This window comes from Pithys albifrons, chromosome 7, assembly GCF_047495875.1.
Source record: "Pithys albifrons albifrons isolate INPA30051 chromosome 7, PitAlb_v1, whole genome shotgun sequence".
Classification (NCBI taxonomy): domain Eukaryota; kingdom Metazoa; phylum Chordata; class Aves; order Passeriformes; family Thamnophilidae; genus Pithys; species Pithys albifrons.
The window spans coordinates 26,317,053-26,334,886 of NC_092464.1; positions in this window are offsets into that span (position 1 = coordinate 26,317,053).

Consider the following 17,834-nt stretch of genomic DNA (forward strand, 5'->3'; position numbering starts at 1 on the left):
ACTGTAAAGATACTCTCATCACTAGTTAGTAAAAAAACCCATGGCAGCGAGGCTACTTCTGTGTATGCTTTTGTTAGAACTGGAATTTTTCCTTTTCCTGTCATTAGTTTCACCTATTGCAAAGTGCCCTTTGAGGAGTACCTGATACCAGCTGGAGCACTGTCATGCTCACACTTCCAAGCAGTGGCAGCTCTCTGCACATCTGTATGAGAGATGGTACAATGCCTTCAGTAACCTTACTGACTTACAGCAGGTTTTAAAGTCAGCCTAAAGCAGATCACTTCCAAAGAAAGAGTTGGAACCTGGTTTTATCATTTAGTGCTTAAAATACTTCCCAGTTTGGTAGGATGGACAGGTGGACTGGTTTCAGACTCCAGCAGCCATTTGTGCTAAAACAGCATGAAAAGTGTTTTCCTTGGAGAAGAGGCAATTATTTGTAGCAATGTTCTCCAACAACGAGCATGAGTTTTCCAACTGTCTGCTGAGTGTTGTGAAAGTCACTATCTTAATTCTCACTTTTACACAGAGGTGAACAGTCTTTCACAAAGATGAGTGAGTGGCAGTAGGGATACAAATTTGTATCTGAATAGAGGTCAGGGTTTCACAGCAATATTGGTTAAATAAGAAATTGATGTGAGCAGCTTGCTTATTTCCTTTCATTTACACTCTGAAACATGACTTGGGTAGCTACTTGAGTTTGAAGTACTATTCTTGAGTTGTACAAAACAAAACTGGTTTGTGTGTATGTGTACCCATCACTTTGGCATCTTGAAATCAAAAAGACTGGAGATGGAGAGCATAATATTTAAGACAAATGCTAACTTAGGGCCAAATCCATAGTATGTGGTAGAAATCAAAGCAAATAGATATGTCTCTAATTTTTTTTAATTAATGTTTTATTATCTAGTTATGCTAAATGTGGAAGTACTGTTAAATATCTATTCTCTGACTATTCTCTCTCAAGTGGAGGTTGTTCCTGTAACCTGGAGCCCATATCCATCCTAGCTTTGTAGCCCAGGTGAGCACTCTGCAGGGATTAATCATAAATCATATGAAAATCATACCTGAGGATCTGAAATTTTTCCCAGCACAGAAGAGTGCTTCACCAGCATTTGAACCCTCTACCACTGAAAACAGCAGGTTTCTCATATTCCACTGTAGGTTCTGTTGAAATCATACCTGAAATATGGTTAGTGTTTCAAGGACAGGTAGGGTAATCAAGTCTCTAAACCCAATTTTCAAACACCGTTTAGAAAAGCAAACTCTCCTGTTCGGAAGCTAGCAGTGCTCCTAACGGAACAAGGAAGCTTTTGTTCCTACTTGTAAATGCTACCACGTTTTTTAGCAGAGAATAGGCGGTGTCTGTTTACCCAGATTAGAACATAATTTGTCAGTCTAATCAACAGCATCCTGCTTTTAAACTACTTCTTGTCAGCTAGCTTGGGTTTTATGTGCTTGATCTTTGTCAGTTTCCAAAGCTGCATTTTGTAATTCTTATTCAGATTCATTCAAGTAAATATTTCCCTAAAGGCATTGGCCGTGTTCCATTTTAGGTAACCTTCATGATCTCTAAATGCAGAAGTTGTCTTAACAAACATGGAAGTTGTCTTATCAAACGTTGATGTGAATGTTCACAATGTTCATAGTTCCCAGTGGGAGAAGTCTCTTGCATCAGCTGTATATTCTTGCTTTAGAACCATACAAAAGTAGCAGTTGGGTCTTGTTAGTAACTGTACAACTACTAATGCTTTCTCCAGGAGAATAAGTTAGATTCATGGACCCTTTATTATTTCATACAAACCTATTGTAATTGCAGAAATTCACAGTTGTGCCCAACCATGCACTGGCCAGCACTTCTTGTTCAAGGAACTTTCAATACCAGCTGAGAACCAGTACCTTACCAATGTGTGGTGGCTCTCTGATTGGATCTGGTCTTTGCCATGCTGATCAGTCCTGCAGCAAAGAGTTTCAATATTGCTGAATGTCTGTGGGGTTTGGTGAGTCAGAGTTGTAGATTTTATGTATATAAAAAATCAGGGCTTTTAAAAATATCCATATGTACTGGTGGCAAGCTGCTACTCTGAATGCTCAGTCCTAGTGAGCCTCAAAGAAGTGGACTGAGCATGAGTTACTCTTATATGTGGCATCTAGGAATTATTCCTGAAATCCCTGTAAAATGAGAAAACTATTACAAATGCTTAGCAGCATTTAAAAAAAATGAAAGCCTGATTGGAAAAAGGACATATTTGCTGTCTCCTATTAGCCAAACATATGTGCAGGCTAGATGTTTGGGCCTAGGAGAGAGTGAGAAAGCTATTGCAGCATATAAATGAACCACAAATGTTAGGTGGTCCTATGGCTTTTGCAGTTAGACAAGGTTAATTACATATGTTCAGCTGCACCACCTTGTCCTTGACTTTTAAATATATAATTGCATATTTAGGAGTATCATCTCTAAGATGAGCATAAGGTAAGAAACTGCTTATATGAGGAATGTGGATGCTATTAGTCAGTAGCAGAGAGATTCTAAAATGACTGAACAGAGGGCTATCCCTTTTGATTTTACACTTTTGTAATGTGCTGCTGCCTGGATCACTGACCTGCAAAATGTTTCAGCAGGAGCACCTCATCAAGGGAACACTTTCATGAGTTTTCCATGTGTGGCTGCAGTGCTTCATACTTCTATTGCCAGTCAGCATGTTTTGTGTTTAATATCTGTCCAACCTCTCCCTCTGACTGTCTTTGAGAGCTTTGGACTGTGAAAGAGGATCAAGCTGGAGGATGAGGCTCACTTTCTTAGATATTTATCTGTATGCAGGAGTGTAGAATCTTGCATGACTAACTATAGGATGAGTTTACCTGCCTTCCAGTGTTGTATCCTGGTTATTGCATACTGGAGTTTATGAGTGTAAAGGTTCCCTTCTCTCTCTGTCCCTGTACAATCGCTGTGCCTATTGCTTGCTGAATGATTAGATCATGTTTCCTTGGTATGCAAAGCTAGAAGGTTAACCCTGACATTGGCACAGTGCCTTTTTATGTTGCAAAGGTTTCTAACCTGTGATAGCCAGCACGTAGCTGCTGTTAAAAATGCCATAAAAAGTGATTATAGGCAATGTGAGAACAGGGTCCAAACTGTTTTTTCTGGCTTGGAAGTAATAAAGTGGGGCCTGTGCTGCACCTGTGCCTAATTTAAGCCCAGTGCTTACAAATTACTTGTAATTCTTAAAAAGCAAATGCATAAAGAACAGGAAACAAATGCAACAGGGCAGGAAATACTTTCCCTTGATGTTCAGTTCAGCATTATGCTGATATTTAGCATTTCACTGGTGTTTCACAAATACATCTGTTTTGTATTAGCGCAGGAAGCAAGCTGCTTAAAGAAAGCACAGTTGAAGAAACACAGCCATTATTCCAAAACTGTACACCAAGACCCTCAGGAAGAAATGTCCAGACAAATGCTTGCCACCCTATGATAAACAACTGGCAAATACAGCACCTGAGAAGATTTGGAGGTCACAGAATCATAGAATATCCTGACTTGGCAGGGATCCACAAGGACCCTGAGATTAGCTCAGTTGGTTAAAACTTGGTTGTAATAATGCCAAGGTCATGGGTTCAATACCCTTTATGGGCTGTTGACTTAAGAGTTGGACTCGATGATCCTTTTGGGTCCCTTCCAACTCAGAATAATCTGTGATTCTGTGATCATTGAAGTCCAACTGCTGGCCGTGCACAGAAGAGCCTCAGGAATCACACTGTGTGTGTGAGAACATTGACCAAATGCTTCTTGAATTCTGTCAGGCTTGGTACTGTGATCACTTCCCTGGGGAGATTGTTCCAACAACCAACAACTCTCTGGATGAAGAATGTTTTCCAGATATCCAACTTAAACCTCCCCTGAAACAGCTTCAGGCCATTCCCTCAGATCCTGTCACTGGTCAAAACAGAGAAGAGATTAGTGTCTGTCCCTCCACTCCTGCTCATGACGAAGATGGAAGACCAAGAAGTTGGACACCAAGATGTGCTACTAGTATGTCATAAGTGTGAAAAGTCAACATACTGAGAGTAAGAATGATTCTGATGCAACTGTTGCAATGAGTTTTATATCACAAATAGCTTCTAGATCTGATGTTAATGCTGCCCTCTCCCATTGCAGCTGTGTGATAAATAGGCACTGCTGGAGTGGGCTGCCATTACAGAACAGAATGCTACAGAGAACAATCTAAGATACATAAAAGTAAAAATATTTCTCTGTGCAAAGTATTAAAAAAAAAAGAAAAGAAAGAAAAAAGAGGAGCTTATTGAAATGAGTGTAATGATATTCCCAGAATGAAGCCTTGTTCTCAGGGCTGTAACCTGGGAATGCTTTACAGAGAACAGGTGTGTTGGGGCCTTGCTAGTTTGAGCTGTTTGGAGTGGTAGGTTCAGCTTGTGTCCCAGGGTGTATCCAGGAGGGGTCATGCTGGGCATATCAAGGCACATTCCAAAAGCAGAAACTGAAATCTTTATTCTTGTCTCTGACCTCCTGCACTTCCTTTCAAACCAGCTCATGAGTTCTGTAGCCCTTCACTTTTTATTTCTTTGTTGTTAGATTTTTTTCTTGAATTGCTAGACTCAGTACTGCATGGTTGTAGACAAAGCAGGGTTATGCAGGGATGATTATGAAGTATGTTGCTGTTTGGCTTTCATTGTATGATATAGTACATGAACACAGGCCCTTTTTATAGTTGTATTCCTGCCTTTGTGTGAATACCTTGAGCCTGCAATGCTCAGATTCTGGTTTGCAGCACATCCTGTTTACACAATATCCAGGTTAAACCTGTTGTAAGAAAACTTATGAATTTGTCAAAAAGGCAGAGGTGCATGAAGTAGCTACAGTGGGCAGTAGAAAATGTAATTTGCGAGATGAATTAAGAGGTGATTGAAAAAGTCCTCAAGCAGCTATTGCTGCTGAGCTGAGTTTTGGAAGTTGTTACTTCAATATGACTTGTAAAATCCTCTTGATATCTTGTTGCTTGTTTTTATAGAGGCATTTTGTTGTTTTCCTTCTGGTGGCACTGCAGGATAACATTGTGGTCCTTGGGACCCTGTACTGCAGCTGCATCATTTACGCATACCTTGCTGACACAAGTTGACTTGAGGACCAGTACAACGCCCTTTCTCCATGATAACCTAAATTACTGATGTGGACCTTCTTACTTAAGTGAACTTTTGTTAGGTGATTTTATCTTCTTAAAAAAGAAAGTTTTAACCAGCTTATGAACTGGAGAGAAATCCAACACAACACTGAGGGTGTCAAAAAATCTCCAAGAAGCCTGACACATGACTGCTAAATTCTCAAAAACTCTGCTCAGAGGGTAGTTTTCACTCACACAAGTTCTGCTCTAGAATATTAGCGAGTACTGTAACTTTTGGTCAACTGTATTGTACAGTTCATCTGGGACAAGAATGAAGATTTCTACTTGTGAACAAATTATTCCCTTCAGGCAGAGTGCAATGCTGCCTCCAGCACCACCCTCATCACTGCACTTTCTGCTTTTTACAGGGACTTGTGTATTTTGGCAGCCTGTGCCTTAAGGAACATATGATCTGCATTACTATGTAGTGTGCAGCCTGATGCCATCCCAGTCGTAGTTCTCTGAGGGACATTGCAATGAAAATACTAGTTTTCAAACCCAGATTTTATATGTGAATCTCATTATGTGTTAATTAATTAGAAAATGCAGCCTCTCTGGTCAGCAGACAATATATCTTACCTATTAATTTGCAGTGTAGTTAAAACTGATAGAAGCTATCCTTTGAGAAAACATGATGCACCAGGGAGTTGCCCTGAATGAAGTAAGAAGTAGCTGAAATTGCCAATTATGTCATTAATGTAATTTGGAAGAATGACTAGCTATTTTCTTTCCATGGAAAAATCTGTCCCCAGCCTGCCTGCCCTGCTCTCCACACCCTGTGTGGTCAGCCAGGCCAAGAAACCCCTGGGCCAGCAGGCCATAACCTGGCCACAAACCCCACGAAATCTGTCTCTGAATTGATGCTTTCCAGGGGCTGAGCACATCTCTCCCCTGCAGCCTCTCTTCCCCATCTATGCTACTGGAGAGGGCATACCCAGGCACATCCTGGGGACTTTTTTGAATTGTTTTTCATTTATTTACTGCGCTGGAAGGTTTTTTTAAGTGTCTTGAAAGCTTTAAGCTGCTGAGAGAAGAGCACCAGCCAAAACACTCCTAGCAGTGTCTGGAATTAGCTGAGTTATTTTAAAGCTAATCCGAAACTCTTTGGGGGGGTTTTTTCATATGTTGAGCCTTGTGCTTGCCAGATTTATTCTTGTCAAAGCACTTACTAACCACTATTTTTACAATAAGAAATGGTTTTCTTTATGTCCCAGTGTCAAATGTCATCTGCAACCATGACAGATGCTGGAGATCCCTTTTGCCAAGCCAATAAAATGCAAAAATCGCCCTCCTCCCTCCCTGTCCATATATAGGGAGGTTGCAGATGCTAAAAGCAGGGATTGTGGAACAATGTGCTCTCCTCCTTTTGTATTAGAAATCGCTCTAAAATAGGTCTTATATATGTTAGAAAGCCAAAATAGAAAGTCTTTATGAATTAATATTTTAGAGCCTTACCCATTTGGCTGAATTTGTACATATTCCTGGTTATGAATAGAAGTCCCACTTAAGTAGAATTTGGCTTGAAATTTGGGTTTCATTTATCTCTGAAGTTCAGATTTGATTCTGTCCCTTCAAAAAGATAGAGTACTACTTTTGGAAGTAAAGACCCTCATATTTAGGGCAATCTCAAATAAAAAAAATGTAACTAGTTACAATTTATACTTCTTTGTCAAGCTATCATGTATGGTAGCTGAAATGTCTGCTTAGGTTTTCCCACCTTTTTAGGTGGGATTTCAAAACCAGATCAGCTTCAGCAGCACCTGGAAGAACTCTACAGCTGGGAAAGTCAAAAGTCACAGAATCATAGAATATGCTGAGTTGGAAGAGAGAGACTCATGAGGATCATCAAGCCCAACCCTTAGCCCTGCACAGGACCATCCCCAAGAGTCACACCATGTGCTGGAGAATATCATCCAAATACTTCTTGAACTCTGTCAGGATTGGTGCTGTGACCACTTCCCTGGGAAGCCTGTTCCAGTGTCCAATCACCCTCTGGGTGAAGAACCTCTTTCTAATATCCAACCTAAACCTCTCCTGACACAACTTCAGGCAATTCCCTCAGGCCTTGTCACTGGTCACCACAGACAAGAGATCAGTGCCTGCCCCTCCTCTTCACCCCACCAGGAAGTTGTAACTGCAATGAAATCTCCCCTCAGTCTCCTCTTCTCCAGGCTGAACAGACCAAGTGATTTCAGCTGGTCCTCATATGGCTTCCCCTCAAGGCCCTTCACCATCTTCATTGTGCTCCTTTGGACACTGTCTAATGGTTTAATATCTTTCTTACATTGCAGTGCCCCAAACTGCACACAATATCAAAGATGAGGCTGCAGAGCAGAGCAGAGCAGGACAATCCCTTCCCTCGACTGGCTGGCGATTTTTTGCCTGATGCCACCCAGGACAGGGTTGGCCCTCCTGGCTGCCAGGGCACTGCTGACTTACATTCAATTTGCCATCGACCAGGACCCCCAGGTCCCTTTCCATGGCACTGCTTTTCAGCAGTCAAGTCAGCCCAAGGAGACTGAAATAAATAACAATTGATAAGTAGCTGCAGGAGGAATAATGGTAATGGGGATGTCAAAGATCTCAGTGCTAGACTTACAGTATCTTGTGTCAGGAGAACTTAGAAAAGTTGCTCCACCCACAGGTGGATCTGGGGTGTCACAGCCCACACACCTGCTCATGAAGACTTTGGCCCTTTCACTGAGGGATGGAGTAAGAGATTTTATTTGGTTTGTTTTTTAAAAAACTATTTTTTAAAAGATCAAGTTACCTCTGAGAATTTGCTTTAAATGCTGTTTTGTGAGTTGGATGCCTTTTCAAGCTGTGCTGCATGTTCAGATGGTGCCAAAAGAGTCAAGAAAGAAACCAGGCAAGAAAAGTGCAAGAATGCCACAATAAATCTAAACTGTCCATAAAATTTTCTTTAAAATTGTAGGTGTTGGTATCAGTCATGCTATTAGTAGCATTTTTTTTAATAATTTTTTTCACTCCAAGGAATGCCTTTGACAGCCACTTCCAAATGAGGGAACATGGTAATCAGTTTTCCAAGGATGTTCAAAACTGCAGTGTGTGGAAATGTTGCATATCGTCAATACAGTGGGATAGAGGAAATTTGAAGATGTAGAAAAACAGGAATGCAGACAGCAGAAGGGTCAGTGGAGAGGCAGTGTTATTAAAACAGCCTGAATGAGCCCTAGGGAAAGACAGTGGATGAACTTGGTTAAGGCAAAAGTTGAATTCAATTAGATACTTGTTAGCAAGAGACTGGTACAGCTTCTCAAAGTTGCTACTGTTCTATGATGAGCAGATGGGGCACTATTTTCTTGTTCATTTTCATAGTCTTTTTCTGAACTCTTAGAATCAAGGATGTCAAAAAAAGAATTCATCTTATAATCAACAGTTCTACAGAAAAGTCCATGTTAGTCACTTATTTTGGCTTTTATGGTTTATACCTTTTGACCTGTTCCAGAAGAAGATTTAAGGATTTAATGATTAAACTGTTCTTGCTTTTAAAATTCGCCTGTGACATAAATAAAGGATTTGTTTGCCAGTGGAAACTGTAATGCTCTCAGCCATGATGCTGTATGGTTTTACACTACTCGGGAATACACCAGCAGACGTTTTGCAAGCAGGGCCCTCTTCCGGTGTATTGGCCCCATGACACCCTTGAGGTGGCAGAGCTGTGTGAGACACAGGAGCCAATGCTGCCAGTCACTGCTGAGGCAGATTTAGAGAAGAGTGGTCCTTTCAGCAGGGACTTACGGGCTTTTTCGTGGTTTACTAAATATCAGAGCATATATGCAGAGTTCGCAGTCTGGGAATACACAGAAAGACCTGAACAAAAAAGGATGTTTGTTTTAGGATAATCTGATTTGAACAGCATATAACTTCTAAAATAGCTTTATAGGCTTTGCTTTTTCCTCTTTGCTACAAAAGACTTAGCCAACCCTGCATGAAAGTGGAAAATAAAGCAATGGCCTTCTGTATAACACTGGTTTAACTGCATTAAGAAGATTCCTTGTGTGCATGTTAAAGAGTAACTGCTTTTTTTTAAACCTTGTTAAGTAGTAAATGATGTCTCTATTTGTACTTAGTAAAGCTTGTCAGCTTTACTAGAAGGGTTTTCACTAAACATTATCGAAGATATTGCAAACCCATAACTTACATCTTCATATTTATTCCCAAACTCATTATCCCCAGTATTTCCTAAACAGATGTATGTCCCTGTCTGGAGATCTGGAGCTGAGCACAACAGCTAATCCCATCCTTGAGGCAACTGCCCAGGCACAGAAGATTAGAAAGATCGTGCAGAATCCTAGACTTCCTTACAATTCCAGTGGGCTTTGCTGCTGTGGTTTTTCAGGTGCAGCTCAAGGTAAAATATTCCTGGGAGGTGTGAAATGAAGTGGCTCTTCATAATATGCATAGTACAAGGTAATGTCTTTCAGTTTTACTCTTCCATGTCCCACAGAAATTAATTGTGCCTCAGGTGTTTTTTAAGTGATCATCATATTAGTTCTAAGTATACTAAGAGCAGGATGTTTTCTGGGGCTGCTGTCAGTTTCTTCTTTTCTAATTTAAAAGTCACTAACAAGACCAGATTTGGGGTAAAAAGATTAAAACCTTTAAACTCTACTTCAACACACTTTCCACAGAATTAGGTTTGCATTCTATCTGCTGTAAACAAGTTGATTTTGCAAGGTGCCTACTTGTCATTTGATTGCATAGATGGAAAAATTGTGCAATGAATCACTCAAAGACATCAAAAATTGTCCATACAACCTGTGTAAACTCTAGTGTTTTGTTTGCAAAGAAATAACAATGCTTGACTCTTCATCAGGTATTGCTTTCCATTTTAATCACATGTTCATTGTTTTCAGTTTTAGCAATGTGCTCATATAGGACTATGGCTAAAAATAGAATGGATATAAGTAAATATTTATATCCATCCTTCAGTGCTTTCCCTTTCTTTAATTTAATATCTTATATTAGAATTAAAAGTATTTTTTTAACCCTGAAGCCCTGAAAAATTGAAACGTACTGACTAGCCTACAGGACATGAAGAATCCTGATTTTAATGTAATTCTAAAGGCAAGTCTGACCCTTATAACTGAAAAGGTTATATTAATATTAATCCAACTGTACTTTAATAAGGGAAAAAAGTCCCTTCTAATTACCTCTAGTTGTGTTATTTACATTCCAAAGAGGAACTCTGATTAATTGAAATCTTTATGTCTCCAAATGCTGTGTTAAGAGCACTAATTTCAGAAACCACTTACTCTCGTTTAAAAGCAGAGCATATTTTTTTTCCATGAGACTAAGAGACCTCTGTCATTAAAAGCTAAGTGTAACACTTTTGATACTTTAATCCTAAAAACAGAATCTCATTATTTCCATGTGTAGTAGTATCAAGTTAATATGAATTTGGAGAGAAAAGGTGTGTCCCTTTTAGTGTGTATGTGTGATTGTAAGTTATTGCAGATAACATGCATTATAAAGGAATCTGTTAATGTGCATACAGTACTGGGGCAAGCAATGAAGTGTGGTATTAATATATTCAAGTTAACACATTATTTCAGATTCTTCTCAGTCAGTTCTTCAGTACATGCGAACTTTCAGCTTTAAAAAATCCCAACCCCACCTATTTGAAAAGAAAAAAGAAGTCTATAACTGATAAGTTATAGATGCAGAATATTCTGAATCAGGTTTAGCCTGATATCTGTAAACCTATGCCTGTACAGACAAGTGCAAAAGAAAGAAATGTACTGATAAGCTATTGATTATCCAATGTAGATGATGAGAAATGTAGATGCAGAGCAGAAAAAATTGTATTTCTTGACATGAAAAGAAAATAATTATAAAACCTTTTCATTGTACTTATTTTTGTACTTAGAAAAGCTGTAGAAAGGGCTGTGCCTGCAGAGGGAGCATTTGATCTAGGAGAGAGGTGCAAGTATATATCACAAAAATGACAGATGTAATTTAAGTTGTGGTAGGTGAAGTGAAACAACATCAAACAGATTTAAAAAGGAAGGAAAGAAACAGAATATTTTAATGATTTTCTTTACTTTCTGGTAGGAATGTGTGCAGCCATTACAGTGACTTTTAGGTGAAATTCCCAAAGTTCAGTCTCTAGCAAGACATGACTCCTATCTGTTTTTTAAATATATTGCTATGATACCCTCATGCTATGTCCTGACATACATGCTATTTATGCAAATATACCAGGGCCCAAACTATGCTCAGGTGTGAGGGATTTGGAGAGGTGGGGGACTCTGAAAGCAAGGACTAAGGCTTAGATCAAGCTTATAATGCTTTTCTTCTTGATGTGACATTTGGCTTTGGAATTTCATTTCTATTCCTCTTTCCTCCCAAGCACTGCCATTTGAGTCAGGACATAGGCATGGTACACGTATGCTCTTAGCTTTAAATTAGTGTATAATGCTGATTGGGTTAAACTGACTGGCATATTCAGCTGGAAGGAAATTTCTCTCTCAGATGACCTAAAGCTTTTATATCACACCTTCCCTGCCAATGCAAAGAGCCAAGATGCTGGTAATGCCCTTAAAGGTTTTTTTCCCCATAATTACAGCTGTAAACTCTTAAAAATTACAATCTCAGTATGTAAATATTGTAGCTCTTTAGTCTGCTACCTGTGTGCTGGAAAATGCCCCCCTGTGGTGAGGTGAAAGGTAGGCATTTCTGATGTTTTAAAATACATCCAGTTTCTCAATTCCTCCTGCAATCCATTTTCTTACAGTCACTTTGAGATTGTCATATTACTAGGAAATACTGAGAGTCTAGGCAAGCTTTAAGCTGTTTGTAGGAGAATTCTTCATGAGCATAAGTTTCACAGAGCAGCCAAAGCTTTCACTTTCCAAGCCTCCCTCTGAAATCTGCTAGAGGGGCCAGAGCTAAGATATATATATAGAGAGAGAGAGAGAGGGAGAGAGGGAGAGAGGGAGAGAGGGAGAGGGGGAGAGAGGGAGAGGGAGAGAGGGAGAGAGAGAGGGAGAGAGAGAGATACTGATTGACACAGATAAGTAATTTTTAGGAGATCTGGGCTGTTGTGGTCTGTCAAACTGCCTCTGAGCTGCTGTGATGGAAGCTGAATGGGAGGTCCCCAAACATAAATGATTCCTTATGATTCAGTATCCAATATACCTACAACCTGCTCTTAGACCAGTCCCAACCAAAAAAAGCAAAGGGGTGACTTAAAGTCATCTGTATCTTCCTCCCATGGGTAACACAATCTTACACAGGGTCATTGCAGGTGAAGGATTGAATTTTAGCCTCACATGCTTAGTTAATACCAGATGTCTCACTGAAAAGCTCTTTTGTAGAGCTTTATAGTAATCCTCAAAGTTTCTGTATTTCTTGGCTTAAAGAAAAATACTTTTATTTTGCTTTATGACTTGTGAAGTGGAGCAGTTCTTTTTTCTAAGGTGTCACACTAAATTGTCCTCCAGGGAATTTGTTTCAAGAAGGATTAGTACTGTTCTTTGATGAGTTCTAATTTATTTCCTGTATTGTGCTTGTAGACAAGCTTGTCACCATCAGCAAAACAGTGAACTAGAAAAACAGAACTGAAACAAGAAATAAAGAGCTGAGTCAAGACAACAAACTATGGGATTCCTATGTATATTTTGTACCATTTATTCAAGAAAAATTAATTAAGTGACGTAATGGTCACATGAAAAGTAAATCTCTGCTTCCAAATATATATACCTCATTGACTGCAAAATGTGTATTTTATACTGAAACATACAGCAGACACTGCAATACTCTCTTTAGTGAGAGCTGATGGATATAACAGTATTTGTAAGAAGAAAATATTATAAAAAACCAGATTACTACGTTCTACAGTTTAGTTCAAATAGGCAGGGCCCAAGCTGCAAAGATTGTTTATGTTGCAGCTGGATCCAGCCCAAATGTTCATGCAATAGGGACTGTGATAGAGATTTTTATAATATTCCTGCTATCCAGTTTCTTGCTTTATTTCTAGTGCTGGGCTCTTGCTCTTGAATTTCTGTAACGCACCTCCTAGTTGGCAACAGTGCTTTTAAATCAATTTTTTTATTATATTCTGACATTATGTGCTTCTGTTTTAATGCTACAGAAAATAGGGTGCTGCCAGGATTGAATGCATCCCACATGTTACAATTTTGTTTTCATGTGAATTTGACCTCTGATACATAAAATTCCGGTCTAGCAGCGTGCACATATGTGAGCCATTTCTGAAAGCAGAGAGAACAGAGCTCTGATTCAGATGAGTAAAACATTCCTATATAATGATACTCAAAGGAATTTCAAATTAACTAGTGTGTAAATTTATGACTCTCTTTCATCAAATAAATGTCCTTTTTAATATGCAGAGATTGTTGTTGTTCTTACATTCACTTTTTTATGTTGGAGGCATAAGAAGTAGCCAGTGCACTCAACATTTTATTTGAAAAAACCCAGAAGATTGTCCATTTTATGAACTAAGTTCTGGTGGAATTCTTGCAATTCAAGTGAATTATTTTTCCCTGTGGTACCTTTGCTACCAAGAAGTGCTGTAGAGATTAAGGATTCAAAATGTAATAGGGGCAAACAGAAGCAAAAAATCAGGGAACAAGAGATGTTTATATATTTAGTTTCTTTTTTTCCAGTGCACTCTATATCATGTCTCGTGTGAATATACAGAACTAAATCAGAGATGTTATATCTCATTGGATAATGCATGCTTTCGTGCAGCAGTCATACATTGCAAAAGCTACAACTGCTCACTATGCATAGAACAACATACATTTTGCCCCACATGACTAATGCGCGAATCTAGGTGCATCATCCAAACAAAACTTATCTATTTTAAAGTAAAAAATACAAATTAAATTTTTTGTCGGGTGTTTTTCACTCCTGATTTTTTTGTTATTCTGACAGAGAGTGTTAGATAAACGCTACTCTAAGCAGGCAGATTTGATGGGCAATACCACACTGCAACACAAACTTGTAGATCCATGCAAAACTTTTCACACAAAATTTGGTGTAAGCATGATTTGCCCTAATTGTGTTGTGTTACTTGCAAAGACAGCTACTATGCAAGGTTCTTTGTAATACAACTCCTCCTAGAACAAGGTGCCACTGCTTCTTAACCCATGGATATGGTACATTCAGAATCTATCCCATGACTGGTTATTATGAGTAGAAACTTCTGTTGATAGGCAGCTTCTAACTCTATGTGTCTATCAACACTCAGTGCTACAGGCCCAATAGCAGTGAATTTGCAGGCTGATGTTTACACTGTGTGACATGTGAGAAGACATGCCCAGTCTGCTCCTGGAGACTGATCACCTGCTGGGGGTAGAAGAACTTGCAGATCAGATAATCTAGTTTAGCTTTACCTGAAGGAAATCCATTTCCTGACTTGTGGGACCACTCAAACCCCTTTTTGGTCTGGAAACCAAGGCACGATAAATAGATCCATTAAGAAATTTACATCAACAGCACATCTCCAATCCAGCCTAAAACAGCCACACAGATCAGCTGAGAAGACTGTACTTGTGCCGTCCAAACTAAATGGACTCACTCACGTGCTGAGAGCTTGCTCCTCAGGCTCAACCACACCCAGCTGCCACAGCCACATAAGGCCCCACTCTATGAACCTGCAAACAGCTTCCTTCCAATCCATGCTTTTCAATAATTTGGTTCTTAAATTCAAATGACCTAGTTCTGACAGTTTTTATGACAACTGAGATGACCTGGAATTGACAGGAAACACCTGAGAATAGTGGCCAACTATTTATCAGTTTGCTTTTGCCTAAGGATAAGAGTTTCTATTACTATATATTCCATTATATTACTTGTTGTTTTAATTAAATACTATGAAGTTCTTCTTTGGTCTTTCCTGGTCTTCTTTGTCCACTTGACCTCAGTTCATGAGCAGGCACAGCATCATTGGGTTTCACCACTGTAGCGTTTGTTCTTTATTTTGTCTGGGTACACAGAGCTGTTTGTTTGAGTTACAGTCCTTATCTAATTCTTGAGGTCTTCTCTAAGATGATATTGTTCATTATTCAGGCATTCCAGAATACTGGGAGTAAAGTTTCTATTTTTCCTATCACATGGAGGAAAAAGCTTACTTTTGGACCAGTTGGGCCTTGTAGTCCTTTATGACTACTCAGTCATTGGGATCCTTTTCCTCCAAGGTCACCCTGACGAAAACAAACGTTTTTTTTTCCAGTAACAGCAAAAATTCATTGATGGTTGTGGATACACAAATAGCCAAAACCACAATGATAATGTTGCCCATAATCAGAAAGGTATTTAGATGCTCCACTCCAGCTGAAATCCCACTCAGTTCCAGAATCTGCCCCAAATGTCATAAATTTAACCTGGTGGGAGATAAAAGCTGTCTATATACTAATACATCTTCCCAGGCTTTTAATTTCATATTTAGATATCTAACTACTTTCCTAGTTTCTCTTAGCTTCTCTCTCCCTATCAACATACCATCTTTAATGTAAACTCTGTACTGAATTTTTAGGACATCTCTATTGCCCTATAAACTTTAGGCTCTATGTTCATAGTCTGATTTTGCTGCACTTGTTCAGGCTACAGAATACATTACTCTCTCTTAAATCCTTTTAAATCATCAGTTCAAATAGAGTAGATATTTAGGATGTAATGAATGAAAAGGTAGGTCAGAATCCAAACTCTTATAAAATAGGTCCTTCTAAAGTTTGTAGTATTTCTCCAGTGTGCATATCAAGCCATACCTTTCGATCTACATCTACTTTACCAGAGTGTCCTGGGCCTCTTGGGCCTTGATCTCCCTTTTGCCCCTAAGAGAGATTAAATGACTAATTACTTTTCACATAGCTAATTTTATTGAGTCAATAGACTTACAAGAAGCAATAATTGCATAAACACCTTCCTCAAATATGTCAGTAAATATGTGGCTAATTTCTTTTCCTGAAAAAAATAAACTATTCTGTGTCTTAAACCCCTTCCATATTCCTTATGTTTACGGGCATTTGTAACAGTGCCCCTTGCAATTGCATCAATGTTTTCTGGGAGGAATTGCATGCATATACTCATACAAGGAAGAGAAATACTTGCAGAGTTATCAGAAAAGGTCTTGCTTGACCAATTCTAAGAAAACACAACTTTTAAAAAGTAATAGTTTTAGTAGGTCTGAACCCAATGGCGAATGCAGGCTGCAAATATTTTTCAGGAAGATTACATCAAATAATTCACAAACAACCCACATAGAACATTCTATTATGGAACATTTCCTACAAAATATTTATGCACAAAGTAAGTTAGATTAGTATATCAGGATGCCCGAGGTAATCCAAAGAGTTAAAAGTAGGTTAAAACAAGGTTAAAATCCATTTCTGATTTGAGCTGTTGATGAAAGTGATATTACAGGGTCTGTTGCATCAGTCTGGATCTCACTTCCCTGAGACAGCTTCACACCTGCAAATAACTGCTGTAGTTTCACCATGCTACTCACTGCAGACAATAAGCTGTTCTGTGCTCTGTCCTGAATACCTAGGTAGCTGCTCAGTACTACTGTTTTTACTTTCAATGCAATATAACAGTGAAGGTGACAGCACAAAGTTAATCATTTGAATAAAGGCAATATGCAAGAGAAAAAACCCTCACCATTCCCAAATACAAAAGCCACCTGTAACTTTAACACAAAATTTACTCTTAATTCTGATGTTTCACCTCTGATGTACTGAGTTCTTAATTTTTGAGCAGTGAGTGGTTTCAAATTTTTAAAAAATAAATAAGTAGCAACAGAAGTGCTACATTATTTTCTCACAGTGGAAGCCTTACTGCCTCAGCCTGTAGCTTGTCAAACTGATGTTTGCACTGCCCTTGTAGATGAAAAAAAAGTGAATCTGCAGTCTTAATAGAGATTTATTCAAGCTATTCAGATATTTTTTAATTAAAAGCCCACAGTCAAAAATGCTGATTTGCTTACTATAACTTACGTTTAGTTCATCAATTCTACATGTCAGCCAGCTGCTACCCTCACATAAGAGCTGCACAGCAGAGTTTGGAGGCACCTGGATTCTCAGCAGCAGTTCGAAATCAGCCAAAACACTGACTTTTGCTCACTCAGCAGCTCATTCTTTTTGAAAAGCATAAAATTAAAAGCCTCCATTTAACTTACTCTAAATTTACTATTTTGGGCACTCTGTTTTGCACCCCTTTAAATTACTGTCCACCATTTTGAATTTATGGCTTTTTTTTTCCCAGTGTGGCAGAGTTTTCCCTAAAATGTCAGAATTTCCCTTGGAATAAAACAAGCCCTGGTTTCAGCTGTTTGTGCTGGTTCCTGTACCAGGCTGACGTGTTTCAACTGCAGCTCACCACCCTGCTAAATGCTCTAAGTCACACCAAATTGAGCATGACTTCTTGGTATCAGGAAAAATCTGAACAGGCCATAAGGAACAGGCTAAAGACATGAGCTCTCTTCTCCAAGAAGATTGTGAAATTTGACACTAATCAATAGCCGACAAAAGGCAGGGCAGCTAAATCAGTTGCTAATTCAGACGGTAACCACTGTTAGTATTTTGGAAACATCTCACCCAGTCCCTTATCCCCGGCAAAAGTATTGGCACATGCCTTCCTCCAGGATGAACTCCTTACCATTGCATACCT